The following is an 8,874-nucleotide window of genomic DNA, read 5'->3' on the forward strand; positions in this document are numbered from 1 at the left end:
TCAGTTTCTAGTCACTCTGGATTAGGTTCAAGCAATGCTCAATATCCACACTTGTGAGTCTGGACAGAAAAGAGCAAAAGTTGTGCTGGGGTATTTAACATATCATTAATGTTCCATTTACATTTCAGTTTTCCAGCTCCCAGTGGGCAGAGTGAACCATGGGTAAAGCTACACAGACCAAAGTGGACCATAGGTAAAATGATATCAGTGCCCTGGAGACACAGGCAGCAATTACCCTGCCCAAGCAAATGATTCCTTCTTTAGGAATTAATTAAGATAAAAAGCATTCCTAAAAGCTCCTACTCATCTTCTCTCTCTCCCTCTCCCTCCTGCCTTTCCCTCCCTCCCTTTCCTTACCCTCCCCCTCCCTTTCTCTGTCACCCTCGGTCTTTCTCTTTTCCTCTCTCTTTGTCTTTCTCTCTGCCTCTGCCTCTCTTTACCTTTAGTTTTCCACACCTTCTTATCTCCTTATTTTATTTACTATATTAGCTACTCTGTTACTATATTCTCTTCTGTTTCCTTGTAATGACGTCAGTCTGAGCTATTAATCAGTTTCTTACATGAGTCTCAATGGCCTTGCCCAACATCATTTCTTTTACTTAGCTATTAATTCTCTTTTTGTAATTTTCTTGTATCACTCATTTCTTTTCCCAATTTCCCCTCCATCATTCTTATTTCTTTCTTTAACTCTTCCAGGAATTGGGCTTATGTCCAAATAGCATTGGTTTTTGAGGGTTATTTTTTAGTAGTTGTTTTTACATTGTTGTCTTCTGATTTTGTATTTTTGGTCTTCTCTGCCACTGATGTAGCTTTTTATGGTCAAATTATTTTATGTTGTTTGCTCATTTCCCCAGCCTATTTCTTGACTGAACTTTACAGTAGAGTTAAGTTATGTTCACTATGATACTGTTTTCAGAATTAGTTCTGGGGGTCTGCAAGTTTTTGGTGTTTCCAAAATGGAGTGATTCAGAAAAGGTATGGTCACTGTTCTTCTGTTTATACTCTGGTCTTTAACCAGGAAGGCCATCTCTCCTGTAGCCACAAACACTAATGCTTTCCTGCTGGCCCTGGAACTCTGACCAGGTCTCTTGCTCTCCTGCAGCCACAAGGTTTAGTGTTTCTCTCTGCTTGGAAACTTTGACCAGGGTCCCTATGACAACTGCAAACTACAAGGGCTCCTCTCTACCCAGGTACTGCAAACTCGAAACTGCATGCAAATGGGTAAACCTGAAAGATGACTCTTTTCCAGTCTTGTCAACCACCTTGTGAATTTTAAAGTTCCTTAGTTTATGAGTCAATTCCTTCCATTCAGCAGCAGAAAGTCCCGACTTTGTACTGATTAGTTAGAGTTGGACTTGTGTATTACTTGTACGACTGGTAGAGATCCAAGATGAATAGAAAATATTTTTGCAGTCTCAAGTTAACTTTACCTCCCAAGAGAGTACAATGATGGTGGAATGTTATTGTCTTGTGTTATATACTCATGAATGCTTTTGTGTCTGTGCTTTAAGCATTTGGGGGGTAGCGAAAATAAATAGCTATTGTATACTATGAAAAGAAAATTGGTGACTTCCGGTCAAGATGGCAGCTTAGAAGCAGCAAAAGTTCAGACCTCTGAAAACCCTTCCTTACCAATCACAAACTGAATGCTCCTAGGGGACTGAAATTCAAACTCAACAACAGGACAGAGCCAGGGAACCCTCCTTCTGGACTCAAATCAAAAGGTACGCCCCCCAAAAGCCAGAATCCTAGAACACTCGGGTCTAAGGGGAAGGCAGAAGGAAGGTCCCAGGACCCCTCCCCCCCAACCCAGAGCACTGAGCCCGCAGCAGCAGCAGCGGGAACCTCAGGACCGGCAAAGGTGCTGGTTTGAAGGGCGTACCTTGAAAGCAACCTGGGCCAGTCCTCAGTGATGAAGTGAAGTGTTTCACAGGCTACACTAATCCTCCCTGATCTGACTTACCTAAATTTATACTATCTAAATAAAAACTCCCACTATTATCCTTATAAATTTTAACTTCACCCTCAAATTATAAAATAGCAAAGGCTAGCTGTTTGAATCTCAACAAGAATCCAGTTAGGAACCAAAGACCAGGTTTCTATTTGGTCTTCTCAGAGTTAAACAATCTATAAACCACAATAGCTATTCAATAGTGTTTCCCAAGTTAGGAAAGGAAAACACTGAGCTCCTTCAGGTCTTTCCCTGAAACAGATTTTTCTGTTTCCCTGAAACAGAAATTTTCCTTTCTTAACCCCTTAAATTCATAAGAAAATAAATGAAAACATCTCTACCTTTTTTCCCCAACAAGGAAAGGGCCAAACAGCAGAATTTTTCTTGAGAAAAAGTTGAAAGTCAATAAATGACTAAAACTTCTTTAAAAGGCTCTGGCTGGTGCTTTTAGAATGCCTGGAAGCCAGCAACTTCAATTCGATTACTAGCAGATTTCTTTGATCCTCTGGGAATGAATGTAGCTGAAGCAGCTAGTTAGCTATTTAGGTAGTGTGGTTTGACTACAGGAACCACAGAGGATTTTCAGTTCATCTCTCTATATAGCAGTATTTTCAAAACAATCAGCTCCACCCCTGCTGCCCTATGTCACCTGAATGCAGTTGGAAAGTCAATCAGATAATTGATTGGGCAAAAAGTATATTTGCCTTCTCTGATTATAATTCAGGGCAGGGAGAAAAAAATTAGTAGGAAGAAAGGCAGGCAAAACACTTTTTTATGCCTAACTTTTGTAATCTAGGAAACTGCACCAAACTTCCTGGACTCAGTGTTGTAGGGGATTATCACTACTCCTAACACACTAATTGAGCCCAGTCTTGTGAAATACAACTGTTGTTCTTCTACTACAGACAGTGAGAACAAGAGAAGTTAAGTATTTTCATGAAATTAGAGGATGTGGAGCTTGTAGGGTCCTCAAAGTTCAACTAATATGAGCAAAAATCTGGGGGGAGAGAGAGAGAGACAGAGAGACAGAGACAGAGACAGAAAGAGAGAGGAGAAAGAGAGAAAGGGAGAGAGAGAGAAAGAGAAAGGGAGAGAGAGAGAGAAAGGGAGAGTGAGAGAGAGAGGAAGAGAGAGGGAGAGAGAGAGAAACAGAGACACAGAGAGAGAGAGAGAGAGAGAAGGAAGAGGAGAAAGAGAGAAAGAGAGAGAGAGAGAGAAAGGGAGAGAGAGAGAGAAAGAGAGAGAGAGAGAGGGAGAGAGAGAGAGAGAGAGAGAGAGAGAGAGAGAGAGAGAGAGAGAGAGAGAGAGAGAGAGAGAGAGAGAGAGAGAGAGAGAACACATGGATTCAGAGAAGAATAGTAAAGGCTTCAGAGAGAAGCTGAACCTGACTTAAGCCCTCAAAGAAGACAAGAATTTGGAGACACAGAGATGAAGAATGCATTCAAAGCATAAGGAAGAGCTTGTCCCAAGTTGTGGAGTTGAGGCATGGGGTATGGATTTTGGGGAATGGTTAGAAGTCCAATTTAACAAGAATGTTGAGTTTGAGTAGGGGTATAATATGAAACAGTATGTTGGCAGTCATTTAATCAGAGAGGAGGAGCCACTGATAATTTTTATTTTATTTTATTTTAAACCTTACCATCAACCTTAGAATCAATACTGTATATTGGTTCTAAGGCAGAAGAGTGGTAAGGGCTAGGCAATGGGGGTTAAGTGACTTGCCCAGGGTCACACAGCTAGGAAGTGTCTGAGGCCAGGTTTGAACCTAGGAACTCTCCTCTCTAGGTCTGGCTCTCAATCCACTGAACCACGCAGCTACCCCCTACTGATGATTTTTAAATGGGGGAATGGCAGAGCTAGGATTTAGGAAGAGAATTCTAACAGCTTCATGGAAGATAGATTGGAACATGGAGGATCTAAAAACAGGAGACCAATTAGATTATTACAGTCACCCAGTGAGAGCCAGAACTAAGGTCATGGCTTTATTAATGTAGATAATAGAACTGAAGCTGGATATGTTGTAGAGTAAAATTAACAAGGTTTGGCAGATAATTGTGGAGCTGAAGAAAAGGGAAGAGTCAATGATGATATCAAATGTAGGTGTCTAAGGGGTACCCTCAATAGAAGAGGGAAATTTGGTGGAGTAGCAGATTTAGGTGGAGAGATAATGAATTCCACTTCAAACATGTTGAGTTTGAAATGCTAATAGGACAACCAGGAAGAAATATCCACCAGGCGGTGATGACTTTATTATTGAGAGGGGCAGTGGAGAGAGGGTAGGGAGAAAGGAAGAGGGGGGGGAGGTAGAGAGAGAGGGAGGGAAGGAAGGAAGGAGGGCAAGAGAAAGGGAGAGACAGATAGAGGGCCAGAAAGAGGAGGGGAGGGAGAGAGAGAGAGAAAAAGTGAGAGAGAGAGAGAGAGAGAGAGAGAGAGAGAGAGTGCTTTGAGGACACATATGAATGAAGAGGATAAAAGATGGCTAATAATCCAGCAGAAATGCTGAAGGAGTGATAAGAGAGATGAAAGGAGAATCAGGAAACAGCAGTTCTATAAAACTAAAGAAAATGTATTTGCTAGAAAAGTGAGATACAAAAATGAGGTATCTTGAGATACAAAAGAGAAGGAGCAAAGGGGAAAAGGTCACAGATCCCCCTACATTTCCATTTCTGCCCAATAAAGAAATTCTTATTTTAAAATTTCTCTTCTTGTTACTATTTCCTGCTAATACTCTTCCTTCAATAGGACTCTCCATTTTACAAACAGGTTCTCAGACATTGCTGGAACAATCATACACAAAGGAGGTTGTACACAATTGTATACAAATGGACAATAGTGCCCATTTGATCTAAATTCAACCCATCTTTCAAGACCAAGACCTGCAAAACCTTTTCTGACATCTTGTCCATATAAAGTTTTCTCTTTTGGGAAATGCCAGAATCATAGCATCTAGAATTAGAAGGCATCTTAGAAGTCACCTAGTCAAATCTCCTCATTTTATAGATAGCAAAACTGGAGTTCAGAGAGTTTGAATAGTTTGACCAAAGTCATACAGGAAGTAAATAGCAAACATATGATCCAAATCCTGGTCCTCTTTTGCTAAATACAATCCTATAACCATTATAGCATTGTTGTTCACCCTTCCTGTTTGAAGATGACCAATGACATCATGAGGATGATGTCTTGACTTGCTTATGAACTGGATTTAAGTGAGGCAGAGCTGCATACAGTTGTGCTTCACTCGCACTTATAGAGTCACCCAACTCTAGTGGAAAGTCAAAAGTCAGGATGACTGGTGATGACCTGGGATGCAGTGGATGACCTCGGCTTCTTTAATGTCTGACCAAGCTCTGAGTGCTGCTCCCTGGTGCCTGTTTCAGCTGTCTTTGTGGCTATCAGAATGAATTGTTTTCATCTGCTCATTCCAACCAGTGGAAGTCTTCACATTCTTGGCATAGATCTCTCCTTAACTCATTGATAGGTGTGAGGAGTGTTGGTTACCCTTACCTTCTTTTAGCCCATCTTCTGGGATGGTTTTATTTGGTTGTGGCTACTGCTCATGCTTGTGCAAATTCTTCTTGGAGTCACAGGTGAGAGTTGGATGAATAGTGGACACCAAAGGCAGATAAGCAGCCCTGAAAAGGCCTCAGGCAAACCCTTACACCAGAGGTTCTGGTCCTCCCTGAATACCTCATACATTCTAGTTCTGAACTAAGGGAGCAGTGACTGTGTGAGTGGGGAGAAGAGATAAGATAGAGGTAGCTTGGCACTGTTCATTTGAAAAGAAACTGGTGATTATACTTAGATTTGAGTAAACTGCCTATTTAATATATATCAACAGCCAAAAGTGCTAAATGGCATTAATTAGCAACTTTTCTAAGTGTTCTTCCCTCTATATATAAACTGGTGAGGAGAAGGGGATGGAGTAGGGTAAGTAAGAGAGCAAGAGAAAGGAACATAATTGGAGCTATGGAGAGCTACTTTGGACTAGTGGGGGTTGGGGAGTGGGGAAATGTTTCCTAAAGGAAAATGCCATCCTAAAGACTTCGTGGGATAAAAAAAATATTTTATGTATTATTCAGAAATTAAGCTATACTGTGCTTTGGAAGGGAAGTTAGGCAAATGTTATGTGTAACTTTTTAGTAGCTTGGAATATAGTAGGAAAAAGATCACTTGGGTAAATGATGAGTTATTTGACATGAAGGGACCTAGTTGTTCAAAGTTGTGGTAGGTCTTTCGCTTTATTGCCTTCATGAGTTTTTCATTGTATGTGTGATATGTGTGTTCTGTCATGGCATGGGGAATATGGAAATATGTACTGCATAAAAGCACTGGTATAACCTGTATCTGACTATTTACTACCTCAATGGGGAGGGTGGGTCTGAATAGCAAAAAAAAAAAAAAATCAGAAAACAATAAAAAGGCAACTGAAAAATAAGAGAAAGTTTAAAAATAAAATATATATCTGTATTATATGAATATGATTCTATATGTCCTCTGTACATATTTTTGAGTCATGGGGTAGCGATGTTATGATTATGCTATGTGGTGGCCTGAGTCCTATTGAGGGTAAGGGTCAACGTTGACCAAAGCTCCAGAGTGGCTCCAGGGGCTAAGTCCAATTTTCAGGTAGTAAAAAGGAGAACTTGATCGCCTAAGTAGAGATTACATAGTGTAGATATAGCCAAGAAGTGCTATAGAGACTAAGATCTGGACAAGATAAGACCAATGCTAGGAAGGTCTAGAGTGTTGTCCAAGGATGGAAGAATATATTACAGCTATCACCCCACTGTACAGGTGAGGAAACTGAGAATCAGAAACTTACCAATGGTCTCATTTGGACTAAGTATTGGAGACAGTATTTAATTCAAGTTTCTCCTGATGTGGTTCCTAGATCCTTCATATTGGCATGTGTTTTGCCATTTGATGAAAAGGTAATAGAAATAAGATCATAGGTCTATAGCATTGAAAAAGACTAGTGAAATTCTAGGGACAGAAGGTCCTGGGTTTAAATCGAGCCCCAAATACTTCTAGCTGTGTGACACTGTTCAAGCCACTTAACCCCAGTTGCCTAGCCTTTTACTGCTCTATTGCCTTGGGACTGATTCTTAGTATCGATTCTAAAAGGAGAAACAAAGAAACAAACAAAAAAAAAAGAAACAAAGAAGAAAGAGAAAAGAAAAAAGAGAGAAAAGAAAAGAAGAAAATAATAAACATTTATATAGTACTTAAAGATTTGCATTTTATAGAAATTATTTTTGAATTTTCATAATATCTTTGAAAATGACCCCAAAGAGGTTTAATTATTTACTAATACTAATGACAGGGATTTATATAGCACCCTGAGGCCATTCGGTAGTGTAGTAGATGGAGTTTCATATCTGGAGTCAGGAAAATTCTTCTTCATGAGTTCAAATCTGGTCTCAGGCACTTATTAGCTGTGTGAATCTGGACAAGTCACTTAACACTTGTTTTTTGGTTTTTTTTTTTTGCTTGTTTTCTCATCTGTCAAATGAGGTGCAGAAGGAAGTGGCTAACCACTTCATTATTTCTGCCAAGAAAACCCCACATGGGGTCAGAAAGAATGAGATGTGATTGGAAAATGACTAAACAACAACAAAGAGTAAAAGCATTTTACAAACATTATATTATTTGATCTTTATAATAACCATATATGATAGGTGCTATTATTATCCTCATTTTACAAATGAGGAAAATGAGACAGAGCACTTATCACAAGTCACAGAATCACTTGTCCAAGGTCACAAAAGTAGGAAGTATTCCAGGCTGGATTTGAACTCAAGCCTTCTTGACTCCAAGTTCTGCTCTCTATCTTCTATTTTACCTTACTGCCTCTGAACCTCAGTGAGGTTAAATAATTATCCATGATTATATAGTGAATAAATTTTAGGGGCAACCTCCTTTATAAGACCAGATCTTAGTGGAAGCTAGGTGGCTCAATGGATAGAAAGCCAGGTCTGGAGTTGGGAAGACCTGGGTTCTAATTTGACCTCAGATACTTCTTAGCTATGTGACCCTGGGCAAGTCACTTAGCCCCTATTGCACAGCCCTTACTACTCTGCCTTAGAGCAGATGCTTAGTATCAGTTCTAAGACAGAAGGTAAAAGTTGTTAAAATAAATAAATAAAATAAAAACAATAAAAAAGAATCAAATCCTGGCTCTTGTTCTTAATGTTGTATGACACTGTATAAGTCACTTGACTCCTCTGAACCTGAATTTCTGCATCAGCAAAGTGAGTCTATGACTTATGATTGTTTTAAGGTAAGTCCAAGCTTTTGCCCTTTCTATTACATACCATGACTTTGGTATTGATATTTTAGAGTTTAGAGCAACCATTATATCCAATTGCCTCTCTAACCTTTATAGACTCTACCACACAATTTATCATTTAATCAAAGATCTTAACCATCTGAGACATTTGGAGGCATTGCACTATTTGTGGATAAAAAGACGTTAGCAGACACTTCCAATCATGCATCCCTGTTATCTACATTTCATGTAACCTTCTTGCTATTGCTTTCCACCTTGAAATCAAATTGGTTTGAATAGAGGTAACAATTATAATCATAACAATAATAATAATTAGCATTTATTTAGTTTTACAAACACCCGGTCAGCACACCGCGGCTGGCGGGTCATCCCTTTAAGAGGTCGAAATCAAGGAAAAATACAAAGAAACTCCTACTAGGAGCATGGAACATCAGGACATTACTTGATAGAGAGAATACCCCAAGACCTGAGAGAAGAACAGCTCTAATCGGTAAAGAACTGGCGTGATATAACATCAACATCGCAGCCTTAAGTGAAACACACTTACCACAAGAGGGATCACTCAGTGAACCCACCACTGGATACACCTTCTTCTGGAAAGATAGAGCCTCAAATGAAGATAGAATCCACAGTG

The sequence above is a fragment of the Monodelphis domestica genome, chromosome 3 (genome assembly GCF_027887165.1).
Source record: "Monodelphis domestica isolate mMonDom1 chromosome 3, mMonDom1.pri, whole genome shotgun sequence".
NCBI lineage: Eukaryota > Metazoa > Chordata > Mammalia > Didelphimorphia > Didelphidae > Monodelphis > Monodelphis domestica.